The sequence below is a fragment of the Vulpes lagopus genome, chromosome 5 (genome assembly GCF_018345385.1).
Source record: "Vulpes lagopus strain Blue_001 chromosome 5, ASM1834538v1, whole genome shotgun sequence".
Taxonomy (NCBI): Eukaryota; Metazoa; Chordata; class Mammalia; order Carnivora; family Canidae; genus Vulpes; species Vulpes lagopus.
In genome coordinates this window covers 33,827,087-33,850,692 of record NC_054828.1, presented here as the reverse complement: position 1 = coordinate 33,850,692, position 23,606 = coordinate 33,827,087, and the positions used below count along the sequence as shown (strand labels likewise).

Below are 23,606 nucleotides of genomic sequence, written 5' to 3'. Positions count from 1 at the left end.
CAAGAACAGGAGCTGACAAACTTTTCTGTAAGAAGCCAGATAAATATTTTAGACTTTGTGGATAATACTGTCTCTTGTAACTGCTCACTGCTGCTCTCACAGCATGAGAGCAGCCACAGATAATACCTAAATGAATTGAGAGTAGCTATGTTCAAATGAACATTTATTTGTGGACAGAAGTCGAATTTAACATAATTTTCACATGTCACAAAGTATTAGTCATCTTTTGATTCTTTTCACCCACTTAAATATGTAAAAACCATTCTTAGCTCACAGGCCACACAAAAACAGGCAGCAGGCCAGATTGTGTCCAGAAGCTATAGTTTGCTGACTTCTGACATAGAAGAACACAGAGCGCAATTAGGGAGCAGTGGAAAATAAAATTGCAGAAGTAGTCAGAGTTTACGTCATGGATGAGAAATATTAAGCATTAAGTGACCAGTACACGGTACGCACTCAATAAATAGTAGATATTGTTATTGATTTGATGTGTCATATAAAGGGAACTAGCAGGCAACTTTAAGGAAGTGAGATTTATAGTCAAAACTGAGACTTAAAATCATAGGATTTAGCAATAGCTAAACTAAGAGAAGGAAGAAAATGAGGCCATGAGGCCTTTGCTGAAATAAGATTGGGGGCGAGTGGAGGGGCCCCAAAGGCACCAGCAAGACATCCTTGGTGATACTTACTAGAAATGCACACATGGACGGCAAGATGTAATGATACTTTAATTTTAAAAAACATATGTGGAAACTCATTGTGGTTGCAGGCATGATTCATTTGCAATCCATGAATTAAGATCTTAAATCGTTAATACAAGGGATGCTTCAGAGCAAATGAACCATATTTTTGTGGTAGAGGAGCTTCTTTAATTATATGCCTGCTTATCAAACTGGAGGGAAACATGATGTACCAATGTGCGAGTTTAAGGTGCTCCCTTTCTGCTCAGAATCACCAGGTGGAATGTAGGCTGAGTAGTAAAATGGACTATGAGTCCTCCCTCCTCCCCGCGCCTGCTGCTTACTAGTTGGGTGAACTCAGCTCAAGTCCTTGACTTCATTGGGCCTCACTCTTCTGTAAAAATGGAACTAAAAATATATGTACTCATTTGAAAGCTGAAGAACAAATTTTTCACCTTTTGGTTTTTTTCTATTAATTTGAATCACTATTAACATTTTGAAGCATTTTGGGGTCTTTCTATAATTATTACTATATTTTAAATTTCCAAACCTTTTGTCACCTCAAAATCTCAGGTCTTTTTTTTTATTTATGATAGTCACAGAGAGAGAGAGAGAGAGAGAGAGAGAGAGAGGCAGAAACACAGGCAGAGGGAGAAGCAGGCTCCATGCAACCGGGAGCCCGACGTGGGATTCGATCCCGGGTCTCCAGGATCGCGCCCCGGGCCAAAGGCAGGTGCTAAACCGCTGGGCCACCCAGGGATCCCAAAATTTCAGGTCTTAACCTGCCATGAAAATAACCTGAACCGGGGCGGTTGGCTGGCTCATTTGGTTAAGCGTCCAACTCTTGGTTTTGGTTCTGGTCATGATGTCTGGGTCCTGATGTCCTGGTTGTGATGTCTGCGTCAGAAGATCCAGCCTGGTGTCCAACTCCTCACTCAGAGGAGAGTCTGCTTCCTCTCTCCCTCTCTCTCTGCCCCTCCCCCTGCCCCTGGAAATAAATTAATTAATTAATCTTTAAAAAAAAATAACAACATAGAGAAATGTATTAATACTATGGAACAGACATTTTTCTTCTTCGGTACACAAAACAAAACTTCAGAGTCTACCAACAATATATGATTGAGATTCTTGAGGATGTGCTTCAGGAACTGTTTGTTGAATACTTAAAAATAAAAATCAGTGTTCCATTTTTAAAGAACAGCTGGCTGTGACTCCTCTGCTGTTTTTGCTTTATGGTCCCCTCAGATTCTTAGCTGTAATTAATTTACTGGAAAGATTTTACAGGACTGAATTAACAATGCAAACACGCAGTTGTACGATAAAAGTCTGTGCTGCTATTCTTCCCGTCTCTATATTTTTAAAAATCATCACTATTTCTCTAAGAGGCTATCAGATACAGATCAAATTGTATTAATGGCAACAATAAAACTCCTTTAACCACAATAAAAAGCATTCTCAAGGACCCTCTCATGGCCCGCAAATGAAGTTTAAGGAATATTTGGCAAAATAAAAATTCCAGTCTCACAAGAGATGGTCCCTCAAAAAATTGTTTAGAAAGGAACTAGTGCTATGATAAATTAACACATGGTGGGGGAGCATTTCCTGGTAGTGGCTTCAGTTCTCATATTTCTGTCTTGCTCTTTATAATATTATTGTTGTGAGGAGGGAAAGGTCCCTGTTGTTAATGATTTCTGCGCCTGTTGTTTTGCCCACATTCTCCAGAAAGCCCTTTCAAGACCATTCTCTGGAATCAGGCTTTACGTGCACACTCCAAATGAAGGTTGGGCATTTGCCAGTGAATTCAACTCTCAGGGTCCAGGAACCCTTCTGTGAAAGGCGGTTTGCTATAAAAGAAAGAGCACTGGACTAGAGTTCTGGGTCCTAATTCTGACCCTGCCACTTATTAATATTATGCCTCTTGACTCTTTATTTAAACCAAATGAGCTTTTGTTTCCTTATCTGTAAAATGAGAATAATAATAACTGCCCTGCCCGTCTCTCAGAGTTGTTGTGAGGAACAAAGAAAATACTGCATGTAAAAGTGCTTTTAAACAAGTGCTAAGTAAATGTCAAGCTTGTTTTTTTTTTTTTTAAGATTGTATTTATTTATTCATGAGAGAGACAGAGAGAGAGAGACGCAGAGACACAGGCAGAGGGAGAAGCAGGCTCCAAGCAGGGAGCCCGACGTGGGACTCCATCCTGGGATTCCAGGATCACGCCCTGGGCTGAAAGCGGTGCTAAACCGCTGAGCCACCCGGGCTGCCCAAATGTCAAGGTTTTTAAATATATATACTTATTTGAGAGAGAAAAAGAGAGAAAGCACAAGCATGAGGAGGGACAGAGGGAGAAGCAAGCTCCCTGCAGAACAGGGAGCCCCATGCGGGGCTGGATCCCAGAACCCTGGGATCTGAGCTGAAGACATACACTTAACTGATTGAGCCATCCAGGCTCCCCTCAAGGTGTGGGTTTTTTTTTTTTAATTTTGGAAAAATATACATATAAATTTTACCATTTTAACAGCTTTAGGTGCCCGGTTCAGTGGCATTAAGTACATTCACACTGTTGTGCAATCATCACCATGGTCCGTTTCCAGAACTTTTTCATCCTCCCCAACTGAAACACTATCATTAAGCATTAAGTCCCTATTCCTGCCTCTCCCCAGCCCTTGGCAACCACCATTCTAACTTTCTGCCTCTACAAATGTGACTACTCTAAGTATCTATAAGTGGATGGTACAATATTTGTCCTGTCTGTGACTGGCTCATTTCACTTTGCATAACATTTTTAAGGTTCGTCCACATTATTACATACATCAAAATTTCCTTCCTATTTAAGACTGAATAATATTCTGTGGATACATAAGCCATATTTCGTTGTCTGTTCATTATTGGACAGTTGAGTTGTTTACCCACCTTGGCTATTATGAATAATGCTGCTATGAACATCAGTGTACAAGTATCTGTTTGAGTCCCTACTTTTCTTTTCTTTTAAAGATGTTCTTTATTTGACAGAGAGAGAGAGAGAGCACAAGCAGGCTGAGAGGGAGAAGCAGGCTCCCTGCTGAGCAAGGAGCCCAGTGGGGGCTTGATCCCAGGACTCTGGGATCATGACCTGAATGGAAGGCAGACACTTAACTGACTGAGCCACCCAGGTGCCCTGAGTCCCTACTTTCAATTCTTTTGGGTACATACCACGTAGTGGAATTCCGGGATCATATGCTAATTCCATGTTTAATTTTTTGAGGAACTTCCATACTGTTTTCTACAAAGACTGCACTATTTTACATTCCTGCCCACAGTACATAAGAGTTCCAATTTCTCCCACATCCTCACCAACACTTGTTTTATATATATATGTATGTCATAGATATATAAAAGATATATATATATGTTCATATATATGCATGCCATCCTAATGATTATGAAGTAGAATCTCACTATGGTTTTGATTTGTACTTCCCTAATAATTCATGATGTTGAACATCTTTTCATGAACTATTAGCCATTTGTTTATTTCTTTGGAGAAATATCTATTCAAGTCCTTTGCCAATTTTTTAATGGGGTTGTTTGGTTTTGTTGCTGTTGTTGATTTGTAAGTGTTCTTTATATATTCTGGATGTAAATCCCTTGTCAGATGTATGGTTTGCAAATATTTTCTCCCACTTCACGGATTGCCAAATATTTTTATTTTCATTTATGTACCAGATCCTATAAAAAATATGCTCAGTCCTTCACCCCCGAACTTTAAGAACACTCTCCCAAACAGAGTTTCTCAATGTAGACATGATACCATAGTTTAAAGACCAGATGAGGGGATCCCTGGGTGGTGCAGCGGTTTGGCGCCTGCCTTTGGCCCAGGGCACGATCCTGGAGACCCGGGATCGAATCCCACGTCGGGCTCCCGGTGCATGGAGCCTGCTTCTCCCTCTGCCTGTGTCTCTGCCTCTCTCTCTCTCTCTCTCTCTCTCTCTGTGACTATCATAAATAAATAAATAAATAAATAAATAAATAAATAAACAAACCAGATGAGAAATTTTCATTGGCAAAATATTTCTTCTGATTTAACTAGTAAGAAAAAAGACTTCAAGCTTCCCTTACTCATAACCTATCTCAGTAAGATATTTGATGTAGTAACAAGTTGGAAAGTATTTTTCTCTACCTGCTTACACAATAATTAGGTAGATTAATAGATTTAACAACAAAAAGCTAAAGTTACATATGCCTGAGGGGAGAAAATAGAGACACTTTTAAAAAAATAATATTTCCTGTTTATGCCTTGCCATTTACCATCCACAAAGGAAAAATGAACAAGCCATATCCTAGCAGAGAATAATCACTCTCTTCACAGATAAACTGTTAAATTGCATAGGTGGAATAACATTAAAAAAAAAATACTGAGTACCTGCCAGTCTTTCATTCAGTCATTTATTTTATGAACTTGATGTTTGGGTCTGTGTTAGATACCAGAGCACAGAAATGAATATACACAGTTCCTGCCTTCAAGGAGCTCTCACTCAGCGGAGGCAGGGATGACCAAGTAAATAGATAATTACAATACAATATGGTGAATTCCAGAGAGTGTTGAGCAGTGTTTTCATTGTGGAGAATTCACAGCTGACTTCTGTGAGGAATATCTCAGAAGTATCAGTCTATTGCTAACATGCAGGGACTTATGAAATCCATTATGAAAATAAAACCTTATGAAACGTTAATTATTGTTATTACATTCTTGGTATTCTTTTAATACTAATAGGGAGGATGTATGAACCACAGAGCATTTTGTGTCTAAAACTTTTTAAAATTTGTTTTTATCATCAAAATAATGCATTCTACTTCTAGGGAGTGGAAGCTACTCTGGTTACACCAGAGTTAACCATCGTTAACAGTTCACTATGTTCTAGTTCATCTAAAATAGCATCCTAAATTCGAAGGTGCTAAAAAGTGGAGAGAAAAAATGGATTTTAGTAAGTACTTTAAGTCTTGGGTCTGTATGAGCAGAAGGCAGAGGCACCAAGGCAGTCCTGAGCAAACTGTACGGGAGAATTTGTAAGAAATCTGGCTTGCATGATTAAAAGAGGATTATATTCATTTTCATACTAATGTTTTATACTTCCAGGTGCTGCATTTTACTCTAAGAATGTATAGTGTATTCCCCAAATCCCTGGCTCTTGGAAGATGCTCCCAAAGTTTATGTTTCCAGAGTTGTACTTAGGACCTTATGAATAGGTTAAGGAATATGATCTTCACCATTCAGAAGATTTATTCTGTATTACTCAAGTGAACCTTTGCCTGGAAGGAGATAAATCTCATTTCTGAAACATTGGTCAATAAGTATATATTGGTCCCACATGGACAGATATGAAGGAGCATATGACGTTTTTTTCATTCCTTGTCCCATATTTATTCTCTTTTCTAAAATCCGAAGGGTTTTAAGGAATGAAAAATGTTGAGATACAACCTGCCCAACTGTCAGGTCTCTTTGTTTTAGAAATGTTAAGGAGACAGCGCGGTTTAACATAGTACGAGAGGAAAACTTGTATATGAAGACCTAGGCTCTACTCTTAGCTCTACCACTAATTAGATGTGTAATTTTAGATAAACCACTTAACCTCTCTAGACCTCTGTTTCTCATCTCTAATTGCTCTATCTAGTTCATAGGTTATTGTGAAGATCAAAAGAAATCGTAAATGTGGAAGCACTTCAAAAAATGTAGTATATGCATATTATAAGGTATCATTAATACATACATTTATCATTGGCCTGCAGTGCCACTCTGAGACTCAAGCAAGAGGAGCCCTTGCCCTGAGCCCTGTACTTCACAAATACAAACACATTCAACTCTATTGAGTATCTATCAGCATGTTCCTAGTATGGCCTCAACTCTGACAATAGAAACAATATTCTTGGGACTGATTTAATGATTATATACAGTACTCTCTGGATTTGACCCAAAATGGGATCATCTTGATCAAATACATATGAAATTTGACCACACAGACATTCTGGTTAACAACCGAGGTGCCATTTAAATGCTCTTAGAGAAGTAAGATTTAATTTAGAAAAGATGGTGAACTGCACTAGGAAAGTTAGTAAAACAATAGAAGATTCTCAAATAAATAAGGAATTGTGGTCTATGGTAGAAAATATTTCTTATTTTGTGCTAACAACAGTTATTTGGTTTGGACTATTGCTTGCCATTAATGATGTTAGAAGAAACTTATATAAGACATAGACCTAAGCTTGCCTATTTCACTTTTTAAAATAATTTAGAATATTTTTTTAAATTTTTAGAGAAAATGATTTTTCTAAATAGAAATACACTAAATGTGACAAGTACAACAAAAATGATATTCCAATAAAATAACAGAAAATTAGAAGAAGGAAATAAAAATGTTTGCATAATTATTAAGTTTATTAAGTCATTTGTATACAACTATATATCTATATATTATATATCTGTATCTAGAGAGATAGATGTTATTTTCTATCATATTTATATGTCATATATAAATATTCTATTATATTATGGGTAGAGATATGGTCCGCTATGAAGAGAGAATTGAACAAATTGACCCATATATTTTTCATTTTGTTTTTCTTTATATCTCAGCATGGTAAAGGTTGAAAGAAGATTTAACACTATCTGGCTATAGGTATTGCTAATAGGCTGGTGGAAAAAGTATAGGTGATAGAGTTTTTACGATAAAATTAAAATTTTGTAGTATTTTCTGTGATAATAATCATTACTGCAACCCCATTAAAATGTTTGAACATGATATGTAAAATTCGTGGTTTATTTCCCAATATAAATATATTTATTTAGAAATTTTATTGACAAAAAAATTTTTTATTGACAATTCTATTTTTTTTATTGACAATTCTAGTTGCTACTGCCTTAGTAGAACAAAATTTCTCTAAGTTTATCAAAGCAAATTTTTAAAACATCTAATATTAAGGAATAACTTTCTTAATGTGAAAATAATATTAAGGTTAATTTTTGAAGAAGTCCTTTCGTCTAGAGATGCATATTGATACATTCATGTATAAAACGATAGGATATCTAGGACTTGCTTCAAAATAATTTAATATAGAGAGTTGGGGTATGGAGGAAGCAAGACTGACGAAGAGTGAATAATTATCAAGGCTGGATGACAGGTACGGTGGAGTTCTTTATACTCTATATTTACATTTATAAATGTTTACTTGTAAATGTTTTTAAATTTCCATAATAAAAAGTTAGCTAAAATCTAAAAAGTACATTGATTTAGGAAAAATTTTGCTAATTGGTGTCAACAGAATTCAAATTATGTGGATTATAACATTATAATTAGGGGTTTCCTGAAAAAAAGTACAAAATAAATATGTGGTAATTTATGACTTATGATGTACATCTTTACCTTATTACTCATCCAAACATTATAAGCCTATCAACATAACACCCAAATGTATAATAAAAATTAATTCCAGTCATTTTTGCTGTTTAGCTTTCAGTCATATAAAAACCATTGCTTTATACATTATCATTTTTGTCATAATAAGGATATATTTTTTAATGAAGGAGAATAGAACACACTTATTTAAGGGTTTTTTTTTTTACCTTGATTTACAACTTAATGATTTGGACCTATTGTACGTAGCCCTCTACCTGCATTCATGTCCTAGGTACTGCAAATATTAGGAAAAGCATACTCTCAGAATTTCCAATTTATTCTTTATTTTAACAACTAAGATGGTTTGACTAGGAATAGTTAGAAAATGCTCTTTTTCAATTTATAATTATCTTCCTCTATGTATTTTAGGAAAATATTGTGTATTTTTGCTGGACATCATTAATAGACTTCTGATCTGTTCCACCCAAGGCAGGAACCATGTATGTTCATGGTTATGTTGACAGTGTGCCCCCTCCACAGACCAGTGACCTATACAGTCATTGTCCTCTTTAGCAAGAATAGATGAGATCAAGTTACATTTGTTTGAGGGAAGACCTGAGGGGTAGTTTGAGATAACTAGTCATCCATATGGAAAAGTTCTGGAGAGTTCTGTTCACAACCCTTGCCTCTTATTCAACACAAATGGTTTTAGGAAGATTTGTGCAGAGGAAAAGTTTAAGATCCCTATCTTTTATATGATAGAGACATTTAGATTCATATTTTCTTAGCTTCTAATACCCAAACGAGGCAATGTAAAGGGGCGGGGGGCTAAGATATTTATGATGACCGACTAACAACTAGTTTGTTTTATCTAAACTATTTGTATATTCCTACTCAAAGCCCCTTTTCTGCTTGAATTAGCCGTGTGACAGCTCCAATCTCACATACTGCAATATCTGACTAAAAAAAAAAAAAAACTTCTCTCTAGCGAAGTATGTTCATACCACAGATCTCCAATTCTAAGATACTTTTGGGGACACCTGGGTGGCTCAGAGGTTGAATGTCTGTCTTTGGCTCAGGGCATGGTCCCAGGATCTGGGATGGAGTCCAGGATCTGGGATGGGGCTCCCTATGAGGAGCCTGCTTCCCCCTCTGCCTATGTCTCTGTCTCTCTCTCTGTCTCTCATGAATAAATAAATAAAATCTTTTTTAAAAAGACACTTTTGATTGTGGGATTAACCAGAAATGTAGTAAGCACTTTTTTTTTAGGAGATAAAAGAAAAAGACTGTAAAATTAATTCTAATATTATAAACGCCAAAATATGTGTGTTTGGGGGGAATGGGAGAGTATATCTTAGAATTTCGAAAACACTAAAATATGATTTTTTGAAGTGTACTTGAGGGGTTTTTTTTTTTTAAAGATTTTATTCATTTATTCATGAGAGACATAGAGAGAGGCAGAGACACAGGAAGAGGGAGAGGCAGGCTCCTCACAGGAGCCCGATATGGGACTGGATCCTGGGACCGGGATCATGCCCTGAGCCAAAGGCAGACACTCATCAGCTGAGCCACCCAGGCATCCCTAAAGTATACTTTAGAATAAGAAAGTTATTATAACTCTTCTGAGAGGCCTTGGAGAGTGACAGGAGTCCGATAAAGGTGTACATGTGGGTCATTATGTAGGAACAGGATGGTGGCCCTCTGCTCTGGTTAGAAAGGCACAAGAGCATGAGGACATGGCAGGAAGGACACCAAGAGTAGGGAGAAGGGGACTTGAAGGCAGTGATGGGTCATGCAGGAATAGTGTGTAAAGACACATTACATTAGGAAACTTGCCTGGGGCTGGCTTTGCCTCTAAATAAGCCTAAATAACCAGAAACCAAGAAGAAGTTGTCAGGGCCAGATCTCAGTTCTGTAACTTATTCCCTTAGGTTCTTATGAAAACCTAACCACCAGGCAAAGCACAAGACATTTCAGCAAGCCTGCTTGATAAACGGCTGAGTATTCAACCTCCTGGAACGTTAAAAATTATATTTAATCTCATTTTAGTGTAATGTTAAAATACTTTTAATTCTGCATGCTAAGAAACATAAAATGTTTTGAGACTAAATACCAGAGGGTATAGTCATTAGGTGTTACTGTGTTTACCCAATAATTGGCTCCTTTCCTATAACGGATGAATCTCTATTTCAAAATGGAAAAATAAATTAAACAGTAAACAAATTCCTTACATAAAGGTCATATGAGCTCTTTGTAACCAGAATGAGGTATTTCAGTAAGTATACTGAGTACCTGGTATTTTGTTCAGGTGGCTTGCCTCACTCTGTAAATGCCAATAACTAGTGTTTATAAGTCTGAACTATTATAATGGTCACTTTCATGTAATAATCGCATCCTTATTCTCTGGGGAAAAAATAACATAAAAACTGTGAACACTATGTGACTAAATAGAAAAAATAAATATCTTTTAACACTTTGGGAAAGGGAACAGCGTTTGAAGATCAAGACTAGAAAAGGAAAAAGAGGTATTCTGGACTTTCTTGAAAATTTTGATTCTACCTTCATAACTTTCAAAGTCTAAGTGGATACAAACTGTACGAAACATCTCTGTGGCTCCATATTCCACATTCCCAACTCCTATCTAGGTAGGGAGCACACTTCGGTTTTTAAGTGTCACTGAAGGCATTGCCTCTTTGATTCATTGAACTACCCCTACTATGTGCCAGCCACTGTGCTGGACATCGTGGAACTCAAGATGACTAAGATAAAGTCCTTACTCTTCAGAAGCTTTGGTACGGGGAGAGTGGTCAGGGGTCGGGACCAGACAGATAAACAGGTCATTAAGCTACTATGTGTTGATACATACTGTGTATTGATTACAGGCAGTGAGTACCAATCAGGGTTACCTTAATCAGCCAGTGGCATGTGTCTTGGGGTGGGCAGTGGGGCAGTGGGGCAGCAGTGGTGCACTGGAAGACCTTCCTGGGAAGAAAAGACACAGTTTAAAGTCTTAACCAGTGAGTAGAAATTAGCCAGATGAAATGCAGCAAAGGAATGCAGGAGAGCCTTCTTGGCAGAAGGGACAGAAATAAAATTGGCAGAAATCAGTGAGTCATTAGATGGGGGCTGGATCAAAAAGAGAGGAATCTTACAGAGGGGCAGATAGTGGCTGCGAAGGTACAGGCAGAGCAGTAAAAATTGGGTTTTAATTAGATTTTTCTTCTTGCAACTCTGCTTTGGGGAATACTGCTCTTGTCCCGACCTATGTCATGGCTTCTAACCTGGCACCAGTAAAGAGTAGACCGGTAACTAATCTCACCCTCTGGGTTGGGCACTTGGGCAAGTTACCATCTAGCTTCCTCCTTGCTCTTCATCTCTGACATTTGTTCCTGATAAACATCTTTATTCAATGCATTTTGCTGCTTGTTTGGCTGGTGTTCCAGATGCCTAATGGCCGTTACATTAAACTTACCTTTATACTTATTGATCTTCCTTTGCTAGAAAGAAAACACTTACTCAAAATAAGATCTTGTTTTTTTTTTTTTAATGATTTCCAAAGGAATAGCCAAGAGCCAAGGGCTAAGAGCCAAGAAAGCCAATAATAATAGCTACAAAATGGACTTTTGTTGGTAGTCTCCTTAGTGTCTTAAGCTCTGCTTTCTCTCTTCCACAGTCTCTTGATTGTCATTTGAGGAATCTGCCTCTCCCCATGCAGCCCAGGTGCTTCCAGGGAAGCTGACCCACTGCCTGGTTAGTTGAAACCAACCATCACATTCCATCCTCCCGTGCACGACTTTGGTTCCAGGGCAGGCATGTGATTCAAGCAAGTGAATATCAGGATACTTGTGGGGCTGCTGGGACTAATTCATTCTCTCTAGATGTGGATGAGGGAACATGTACTTTTTGGAGCTGTTGTAGGTAACCATCTTGTGTTCATGAGAGTTGCTGATTTTAGGATAAAGCTGGTGATGCAGAAGGCAGAATGGAAAGATAGAAAGAAACAACCCTCAGTGACTAAAGACTTAAACAATCTTTAGTGACATAAATGAATCCAAAAAAGTCTACCCTATCTCTGGACTTTTCAATTTCATGAATATTCCCTTGGTTAAACCAGTTGTGCTTTTTTGGTACTTGCAACATAAAAAATTCTATGCCATACAGTTATTATTTGTTGAGACCCTACTATGTGCTAGGCATTGCAATGTGTGTTCCACAGGCTAATTTTTACAACCATATTTTCCTTTTTTTTTTTTACAACTGTGGCAAAATACATATAAAATTTCCCATTTTGACCTTCTTTATGTGTACAATTCAGTGACACAATGTAATACAACCATTACCACTATCTACTTCCAATCATAATCATATTTTGAGGTGGGTGTTAATATCCTCATTTTACCGCAAAGGAAATTGATCCTCAAAGAGGTGCATTACCCAAATCAGACCACATTTAGTGGTATATTCAGGATGTAAACCAAAGCTGTGTGACTGCAAACCTAGTTTTTTTTCTATTTCATTACAGTGCCAGATTAAATTATCAAGCAAGGAAACAGGAAGTCTTGGTCAAATTATCAGCCCAGGGTCCAGATTAGAATCTTGGGAGGTGCACATCCAACAAACAGGATACATGGTAAGGTGATCAGAATCCAAATCATTAAAGGTTGGACACTAGAGGTAGAAATCAAGGGAATAAGGAAAACTATTTAGGTTCAAGAAGTAAGGTTTGAAAGGGATCTCATGAGTGGACACTTCAAAAATAATCTGGTTTGTATTTGCTCACCCAACCCTGGTTTGTAGGTGAAAAATTCTTGTCCTGCCCACTTATTTCTCAAAGGACTTTTGACCTGAAGACTAATAACAAACTATATTCTAAAACAAAAAATACCTTCAATTCTATGCATTCATTAAAATAAGTCACATAATAAAGTTGATCTATATCAAAAGGGAGACATCCTGTGGTGGGGCCTGGTTCTTTAAATGAGGTTTGTAATGACTGGAGAGCTCTATTACCTTCTTGTTAGGACAAGATGGATTCCAAGTAGTGTTTCCCTAAAAAAAAAAAAAAAAAATTACAAGCTTCTTTGCTAAAAGCTATCCACCTTTGATGAGTATCTCTTAATTGTTTACTTTTTAACTAAGCGTTTTTAACTAGGGTTATTAGAACTCAAGGGTGTTTAATCTGTTGATTCTGTTTATTTTCAAAAGTCTGACTCCTTTCATTTGTGGTCCTAGGTAAGTAGTAGCTTGGAGGGTTTAACTTATACAAAAAGATCAGTTCCTTAATTTTCAATTTCCGTAAGTATAAATTTTTGCAGTGTCAGAGGCTCTCTTGAAGTGGGGGAAGGGAAGTTATAAGAATGGATTGGGTAAGACTCTCCATTGTTTTCACACCCCAAAACCTGGACCTGCACACCAAGGCCTCTTCTCCAGTTGTGTAGTGAACAAAAATACTAATATTTTCTCAATAATTATTTCATATATAAATTTAAGTGCTGACTTCAATGATTCACTGCATACTGAAATGAAATATGACAGAGGCAGGAGTTTCATAAACCCAAGGTCATTTGATACAGTTGATGCATGTATGAGGCTTATCACCCCTCTCCCTCAAAGCAGCATTTGGGAGTGAATGTCCATCATATGGTAGGCTGTTTGGCAATACAGGGTTTTGGAAAATAAAACAGAAAACTTATTTTTTTCTTTAAAAGAAACAGTTTGTGTGTGCTTTTAATGGACTTTATTTCTTTAGAGCAGTTTTAGGTTCACAGGAAAATTGAGCAGAAAGTAGCATATTTCTCATATGTCCCCTGCCATACACATGCATAACCTACCCCACCAGAGTGGTGAGACATTTGTTACAATTGCTGAACCTATAATGATATAATCACCCAAAGTCCACAGTTTACATTAGGGTTCACTCTTGGTGTTATACATTCTATGGGTTTAGACAAATTGATAATGATATAGTATCACACAGAGTAGTTTTATTGTCCAAAAAATCCTCTGTGCTCTGCCTATCAAATCCTCCCTTCTCCTTAACCCCTGGCAACCATTGATCAGTAGTCTCCACAGTTTTGCCATTTCCTGAATGCCATATAGCTGGAGTCATATAGTACATAGATTTTCCAGATTGGCTTTTTTTCACTTAGTAATATGCATGTAAGTTTCCTTTATGTCTTTTCATGGGTTGATAGCTCATTTCTCTTTAGTGCTGAATAATATTCCATTATGTAGATGTTCATTTATCCATTCACCTACTGAAAGACATCTTGGTTGCTTCCAAGTTTTGGCAATTATGAATTAACCTTGGCAATTATAATTAACCTTTGGCAATTTTAAACATCTGTGTGCAAGTTTTGGTGTAGACATAGGTTTTCAATTCCTTTGGGTAAATACCAATGAGTGTGATTACTGCATCCTGTAGTAAGAGTAAGTTTCGTTTTGTAAGAAATCACCAAATTGCTTTCTGAAGTTACTGCACCATTTTGCACTCCCACCAGCAATATACAAGAGTTCTTGTTGCTCCTCCCATCACCAGCATTTGGTGTGGTCAGCTTCTTGGATTTTGGCTGTTCTAATAGGTGTGGAGTCAGTCTCCTTATCTTCACAATTTTTACCCTCGTCCTCTCCACCCCCACCACTCCTTGTAATAACCTGTCCTTTCAAAAGGACTCATGGAGGGATCCCTGGGTGGCGCAGCGGCTTAGCGCCTGCCTTTGGCCCAGGGCGTGATCCTGGAGACCCGGGATCGAATCCCACATCGGGCTCCCGGTGCATGGAGCCTGCTTCTCTCTCTGCCTCTCTCTGCCTCTCTCTCTCTCTCTGTGACTATCATAAATAAATAAAAATTAAAAAAAAAAAAACAAAAGGACTCATGGAATCTGAGGGCTCTGTAGTAGGTGGTACAAACAAAGCAACATTAGATAAATGATAGGCTGAGAAAGGACTGGCTCGAGTCATATGGGAGCCCTGGGGAAAGGAATCATCTGGCACCCTTTCAAACCTATATTCTTTAAATAGCTGAGGGCAGAGAGAAATTCATTTTCTATTAATATAAAATGTATAGCTCTTTATAGTTAAAATAAAGAATTTATTACATGTGTTGAATCTAACAATATTTCCACTCATTTAGAATTGTCTTTCATTTCACATTTTTCATTCGTTTATAACTTGAACAGCAATAGTTACTCACCAAGCATCAAGGTAAATTACAACTATAGGATCTTGCTCAACATATATTTTTAAAAATATTTATATTTTTTTAATATATTTTTTTTGTTTTTTTCTAGCTTATATGTCACAAAAACAGTTATAACTTTTCTGAAGTTCTTGTTCTTTTTTTCATTTTTCTTTTGGGAATTTTTGAGCTAGGCAACATCTTGTAAGACAAATTCATGGCTTTAAGATGTAGAAAATAACCATCTGTCCCCCAAAACAGTGTTAAAAATTGGGGGTAGAATTCCAAATTCAAATGCTATTCCTACCTCTTCTGCTGATCAACTTACCTAAGGGAACATGCAGACCTGGGTCTATGCCCCAATGAGCATTTTATTAGTAAGCAGGCAAATGCCCAAACTCAAAGCTTGGATCAAGGCCAGTAGAGACAGGGAGGTCTAAGTGAGGTCTCTTGCCTTTCCAACCCCAAATCTATATCCTGTGACCCCCTCACATACGCCAGAAGAAAGAAGAGTAGGAGTGAGGATAACAACAAGACTTATAGAGAAGAGGTTATGAATAGCTGAGCACTAGTCCACCTTCCTGACCAGGTACCAGGATGAGGATGGCCTGTCAGAACCCGTGGGGTTGAGAACAGGAAGGTGCAATGGGCACAATTAGGCCTCTGTACAGAGACAGCCCATCCCTTCCACTCTACCCTCACTCCCCTGGAGACAGTATGTGCAATGCAGCCTACTGCTCCTAGGGGTAGGAAATTTAAAAAGCAGGCACTAGGACTTGTAAGAAAGGAAAACGTCTTTCAGTGTCATGATCCTTCTGTCTAGTGAAGTGTCCCCAGAGTCTCTGACCAGACTAGTCACTTCTTCCATGTGGAGGCTCTAACAAGACAATAAATAGAGGCAGACCTTTGGGTGGAAGTTTCTTCCTTCATGAGCTCTGGCAGAAAAGCTGAACAACCCCCCACATGCCCCATTATTTATTTTCTCTTTAATAACTGGGCTTAATAAGCAAACCTTTGTTTAGTCAAGGTTGTCCAACTAAGAGAGACCAGCAGCTCCCTTAGTCATTACCACTGCTCCTTAGTGCTGGGACCACTGAGATGCACAGTTCAGCTGGTCCCTCTAAGAGTTTCTGTAATGGGTCATAACAGATCATGAATCAGTTTCACTTCAAGACCGCACTGTACCCTTGGCCAAATATTCCCTCCCCAGTGGATTTCCCATCTGAAATCAGACCTAGTCATACTGTCCAAAACTGGTCAACAGAGAAGATTTCTTTCCAAAGTCCAAATAAAACAACAAAGGATGAGTGAAAATGGAACAATGACAATAACAATAACAGAGAAATTCAAGTCTAAAGCAAATTCCTCTTCCTCCTGTAAATTGAACTCTAAAGGCTTTAAAAGTCCAATTACTCTTCTCCCTGATTTCCTGAGCCTTTCAGGCCCTGTCAAAAGATCCTCCTTCAAGTGCCTTGGGGTTTGGGACCCTTCAGGCAGCCATTGCACGGGGAGCCTTCTTCCATTACAATGGGCGGAGCGCCTTCTGCACCTTTGAAATGCAGGAACCCACCCAAATCTCTGAGTCCCACAAATATAGAAGCAACTGTGACTTTTGTAGCCAGCAGCATTTTGCAAACAAAGTGATGTTCCTAAGACCCAGTGAACTGATGGCAGCAGAGTTTTGGGGGGCAGGTGTGTGGGGGCGGGGGACGGCATATGCAAGGGAAGCCAAGGACAAAGAACAATGTCTTGGTTTCCGCCTCGCAGGGATGCCTTCTAGAACAGGTTAGTTTTCCAACTGCTACATGTAAATTTAAATTCAGTTGCGAGAAACTTCCAAACAAGACATTAACTATGACACAGGATCCTTTAATAAGGACATAGATGACTTCCTATGCATCTTCCTCCTCCTGCTCAAAAAAATCTTTTTCTATGGACTCCCCTTTCCCCCCAACTAATTGACCACAACTGACCGATGTGGTCTGATTGGTCTAAGAGTCATCCTCACCCTTGCCAGGGATTCATTCAAGAAGGGACAGAGAGGGCATCCCAGGTGGCTCCAGCGGTTTAGTGCTGCCTTCACCCCCGGGGCCTGATCCTGGAGACCTGGCCCTGTAGGGCTCCCTGCATGGAGCCTGCCCCTCCCTCCACCTGTGTCTGTGCCTCTCTGTGTGTATCTCTCATGAATAAATAAAAAAAATCTTAAAAAAAAAAAAGAAAAGAAAAGAAGGGACAGAGCACCCAATTAGGTACAAAGAGATACCTAGGTTTTCAGTGGCAGCACCTCTGATGTCTAGATAATGTGCAAATCTTCTTTCTCTTGGTATCCTTCAAGTGTTTTGAGCTCTTCTATTTCCATTTCCTTTAGGAGTCTGGTGTTTCTAGCCTGAAAGGCCAACATCAAATGGAGCCAGGTCTCTAACAAGTGAGTTTACTTCTCCACATGTGAACACAGCACCCCACATTTTGAATAGGTAATCCTGTAGTCCAATGCTTGTAGCCTTGCAACTGATCTTCCCTGCATTTGTCCACTCCAGGCCCAAGACTTCTTAAACTTTATGACACAGCTGCTGCCCTGTTTCCTACTGTAGAAGTCCTTAGGTCTATTGACCTTGCTGGCAAGATCCTGAAATGTATCTTAGCTGGATTATTACTCTCCACAGATTCCAGAATCTGAAGCTTCTATTGATGCTTCCAAAAGTGATAATCTCAGGATTACAGAGGGGTCTAATATATCCTCTGACATGTGCTCCTCCCTGAAACCCCACTTCCTCCAGCTTTCAGATTCTTCAGTCCTTGAGCAACTTATACTACTTCGTGTATTAATTTCTGCCTTTTCTTTCTCTGCTCCTGTTCCATGTCTTTTTATCCTCCCTATTCCTTTCAAGGAGGCCCAAGTAAGTTTTAAAATTTTATTTTTTTTTAATTTTTTAATTTATTTATGATAGTCACACACAGAGAGAGAGAGAGAGAGAGAGAGAGAGAGAAAGAGAGAGAGAGGCAGAGACATAGGCAGAGGGAGAAGCAGGTTCCATGCACCGGGAGCCCGACATGGGATTCAATCCTGGGTCTCCAGGATCGCGCCCTAGGCCAAAGGTAGGCACTAAACAGCTGTGCCACCCAGGGATCCCATAAGTTTTAAAATTTTAACCTGTTACTTAAACACAGCCAATTCTTCCACTAACACAGATAAACCTCCAAGTGCTGTCTTTTCTTTTTCTTTATAGGCCTATGCATTCGTTTCCTCACCAATCCTTAGACTTTCACTTGAGAGGTTCCCATAGTGAAAAAATGCAGACTGCCATAAGATGCTCAGTTCAAATACCGCCTGAGCGGAGAAATCCCGCAGGGAGGTCTCCCACCAACTCATGCCTGATCTTCACCTGCTGTTGGTCTGCCCAACTCTTCCCTTTGGTGTTGTCTTGCATGTAACTTGTAAAAATATTTCTAGTAATACTCATTTTCCAGGCACGTTTCCTTATAACAAGTACCTTACTCACTTCCCTACATATAATGTTTGCGTAGTTTATTTTTTTTCAAGATTTTATTTACTTGTTAAATAAATGGGGGGTAGCAGGATAGAGGGAGAGGGAGGGAATCTCAAGCAGACTTCCTCCTCAGTGTGGAGCCCGATGAGGGGCTTGATCTCACAACCCCAAGATCACGACCTGAGCAGAAACCAAGAGTCAGATGCTTAACTGACTGTGCTACCCAGGCATCCCATCTCTGTGTAGTTTTGAAAGTCATCAAGTAAGGCCTGAAATAATACCAGCACCAATGGCAATAGCAACAGTGGCTGATAGTTTACTGAGCCCTGTGCTATGCAACAAGCACAGTTCTCAGCATACTATAGATACTGATTTAGTTAGTCCTCACAACAATCCCATGGAATAAGAACTATTTCACCCCCATTTTAGAGATGCAGAAAACTAAGCCACAAAGAGGGTAAATTAATTTACCCAAATCCAGACAGCCAGTAAGTGGCAGGGCCCCCTGTTTGTCCTCCTCTCTGACATCTGCCCACACGTTGGTCACCTACCAGTTCTTCCATAATACACTTCTATCATTTGGCTTCATCTTCTCTTAATGCTTGGAAATTCGGTTCTGCTTTGAAAAAGCAACAATAAAGATTTACAACTGTCTATCACAGCCCACCCTAAATCTTGCACATTATTAATATTTTTAAGAGTGCTATGTCTCTATTATTCCACAGGGGAGGGTATTAAAGTTCAAATCTGTAACTCTTTAAAGATAACCTCTATTATAAGTATCATTGGATGGCGTGCTTACCAGGTTTTCCCACATATACATTAAATTTAAATCCTTAGTTCCGAGTTAATTTTCACTGCCTAACTGATAAAAAATTATCTGAGCATGTACTAAAGAATGAATTTCTGCAGCTTAGTGAGATAAGTCATTCATACTCTAACAAGGATATTTTAAACAGCTGGTTATTCCTTCAGGAAAACCATATTCAGATCAAACTAATTTCCTAAATGACATAAAAGGAGTGAGCAGCTCTGAGGTGTCTTATGTAACTGACTGAGTGCTGATGGCTTGGGACTAGATGATGGAATGACAGAGGAAAGGGAGGCTGAAAAAAAAAAAAAGAAAGAGAGGCTGAATCTTTGACACGGTAAAAATTTCCATTAAAAAAAAAAATCACAGTAAATATCACCTGCCAGGTATTAAAATGATTACAGGGCTTATTTTTTTCCATACTCCTATTGTGATAGGTTTTTTTTAACAAATAATTTTAAGTACACTAACCTGTTAAGCACCAGTAATTAGTTGAGAAAAACAAACACAAATGTTCTTGAAGAGAGAGCAAACCCTGAGGGAATTTAGTCCTCTGAAATTATGCTAAGTGTATACTGCACTCGTTCTGGGAGACTCCCATCCCAAATAAAAAAGCCCCTTTATGTTTTTCTCCTGTTTTTTGTCACACATAATTTCTATAATAGCTAATTGACAGGATTATTTACTAACACAGGTGGATGTGGCAATGGATAACACTGTCTAGAATATTTGTGGAGTTTTTAATGGAAGAATTGAGCATATAAGAACCTGTGAATGGAATGGGCACTGTACTGGCAGATGGTAACTTTTGCCACTAAGTAGTTAGGGGATTTGGTTTTGTCACCTTACTTCTTTGAACTTTAGTTTCCCAGTCTGTCAAATACAGGAAAGAGAATTAAATGATCTCCAAGGCCTATTCCAACAACTCCCAAGCTCCACAATTTTAAGATGGCTTTGAACATTTTCGCACAAAGAAGATTCTAATGTTTAATCCGGCAATATAGACTAAAAATATGTGGGAACGGCTGATATGGGGCTAGGATAATATTTTTTGTTATCTCCCGATAGATGTTCCATTACCGTTAAACTAGTTTCTCTCTTGCACTCCATCAGCCATCAGGGCTCCAAGAAAGGGAGCAGAGCAGATGCCATCACAAGAATGAAGAGGATATGGCACATTAAGGAAAGCTCCTGACATTACAAGAAGGAGGAAAATTCGTCTCCCGTAGCCCTGAAGGATGATGGAAAGAAGAGAGGAGTACAAGGAAGAGATAATAAGACCCAGTGTGCTTACCTTCCACCCGTTCTTAGGGTAGAAGCTACAATTGGAAGGTATATAGGTGAAGGTATATGGTTCATATAGATTTGGGGAAATCCAAGGAAACCTGGGGATAGTGGTTTGCTTCCCTGAGCATTCCTGTGAAAGGCTGAATCCTCTAGAAACTCCGCTGAGAGCTTGAAGGCATGTCCAATATGATGTAGGGAGAATAATGCAATGTTGGCAGAGGGAAATGGCTCAATAGAGAAGCCCAAAGCAAGGCTCCTGGCTCGTGAAGGCCTACATGTGGTCTTCAGGGACTCTAGAAGTTCCTGTATATATCAGGGAGAAAAGAGAGTGGCACTGTGAGAATCAACAGACCTGCAGAGACCTAGGGTCAGTCAGTGCCCAGGTGCAGTAAATACGGCTCATGTATGTTCTCCGGTAAAGGAAACGGCATGGTATCTCAGAAAAATCCAGTAATGAACAATTTTGCCTCTGAGGCTCTCAGTCCTGCTTTCAGACCATGGCATCCACTCCATAGCAGTGGATAACACCAGGAGGGGCAAGCATGGCTTCCCTGATGCCATGTCAGCCTTCCCATTCTTCAGGGCTGCTACCAACCCACTAGTCACTGTGTAAATTAGAAAAATACACTTCCTCTCTCAAGACACTTTACTTTCACCTATCAGAAAATCGTCATAATATGCTGGTTTTAAGTAAGAACAAGGCATCTTACTGCCACAGGCCAGAGAGCTGTCCTAATAAACTCAGAAATCTAGGATGCCAAAGATATGAAATCTATTCACCTTATACAGCAACCCTCAACCCCCATATATATCTTGGAATGAGAGAGAGGTGGGGAAATAAAATCTCAAAGACTCAACATTTATGTTAAGAGAGATAATGTGGAGACTCGAGAAGGTTAAACCTTACAAAAAATAAACAAGCTACATTTTCTTTGTACATATGACTTAGTGTAAGTAAATCTTCGCCTCTGCCGTGCCAAATTACAAATGCTTTATGCCTAAGAGTTTGCCTTTTCTTTTTATTTTTGGTACTTCCCATAGCACCTTACATAGGAATGCAGATGGAACAGAAGGAACCGTGCTTGTTGAATAAAAAAATAAATTCTTGGAAAAATCAGAATTATGGATCTACCTCTATGTATAATAGCGAGTAATTTTCTTCCACCCACTCCATTATTTACTTGAGCCAAAACTAAAATTTTACCCATTGGCACCTAGCTAACAACCATGAAAATCCGGAGTTCTTCAGTTGTTTTCTAACAGCCCCCTTCCTCAAATATTTTTGGATAATTAAGGAAACTTAGAGATCTAAGTTTCAACATTTTTAGGACCAGAGAGAGATCATCTCAAAATTACAGATTTTTTTTTAAAAATTGAAAACAGAATTATGTAATCCAAAATAAACTCTTATTAAAAGGCGAGGAACCCTCATTCTCTATAAAGGTAATTTGCCTAGAGTCACAGAATCAAACCAGGGACTCAAACACCCAGCACAGTGCGGGATCCTCTCTCCTTGCCCTTCCCCGCCCCCCACCCCCCCAAGTACACACCTGTCCGCCTCTCAGCCTTACTTTATCATACTTTGTAACCTCTTTAATTACCCATCTCAAGTCTAGACAGCAATCGATCAAACTCAAATAAGAGAGAAGTCACCCAAAGGTCTGAAGACTGGAGAATCAGGTAAACTGTCTGTTTTGCCACCTACATAAAATGAAAAAGGGAGAGCCGGAGCCAAGTGAGAAAGGGTCCTTTTTCCGTCTTCACGACAAAAGCTAGGGAATAATAAAAAAAAAAAAAAAAAAAAAAAAAAAAAAGCAAAAAACGCGTTTTCCTTGGGGACAGATTATGGTGAGGGGACCAGAGACGGAAGATAATTCCTCTTGGGGGGTGTTTCTTTTCCTTTGAGTTTGTAGGATCTATAAATAAATAAATAAATAAAAATTTAAAATCACATAAACAACCCTAACCTCAGCGCATTTATAATCCCTCCTTTCCTCGCAAATTATTTTCCTGATCGTTATTACATAGACCACGTTCCCAAGAAATAAGTCGACCCGAGGTCTAAGTGCCTGTTTACCGAAACCTTTCCAAGACTCGGGCGACTCTTGTCAGACTGCGATCAGGAAAGTAACTCCCAACTCGGGTTTCGAGCTGGAAGCTCGGGGAACCGGAGCTCCGGGGCTTGCAGATCCCCTCAGCTGGGCTAAAGGGCAACGGACTCTCTAGCGCTCCCTACAGCTCACGCCTTGAACCTACCCACTGCCGAAAACGCCGAGTTACCCAGGATCGGCTCCCTGGCTCCACTTTTTTTTTTTTTCCTCTCTCTCTCTCTCTCTCTCTCTCTCTCTCTTCTGCTTAAAAAATCGGGTGAAGGTGGCGGTGGGGCGGAGGGGGGAGAACCGAAAAGGCGAACCGAAGGATTAATCACTTCTCCCCATTACATCAGCAGCCCCCGCCCTTCCCTCCGAGCACCTCCTCTCCGAGAACCGTCGCTACGCACTAGCGCTCTCGGCGCCCACCCCCCGCTCTATTATATGCCCTGATACCTCCCCATTATCACCCGCCCCACCACACTCCCTCTTCCCTCCTTCCCCCTCCTCGGCGAGGGAGGGAGGAAACCCGAGAGAGGAAACAGGGCGTTGAAGGAAGGGCCTTCGCCATAAGAGCGGGGGCCCCATTGGCCGGTGGCTGTACGGGCGCCCCCCATTGGCTGCCTGGCTGGAATCCCCGCCCCTCCGCGGCCCCGCCCCCGCGCCCCTCCCCCCGCCGCCCCGCGGCCCTCCCCCGCGCCCCCG

The 23,606-nt window shown here is 39.5% G+C and overlaps 1 long non-coding RNA gene across 1 annotated transcript; it reads right to left on the bottom strand.

The window, feature by feature from the left end:
- Positions 1–11,626: 11,626 nt before the first annotated feature.
- On the bottom strand, positions 11,627–19,697 carry LOC121491534. Its single transcript, XR_005987997.1, has 3 exons — positions 19,265–19,697; positions 13,059–13,097; positions 11,627–12,010 (listed from the first exon to the last, which is right to left on the bottom strand). It is a non-coding gene; the product is annotated as an uncharacterized LOC121491534 (long non-coding RNA).
- Between the last annotated feature and the right edge of the window lie 3,909 nt (positions 19,698–23,606).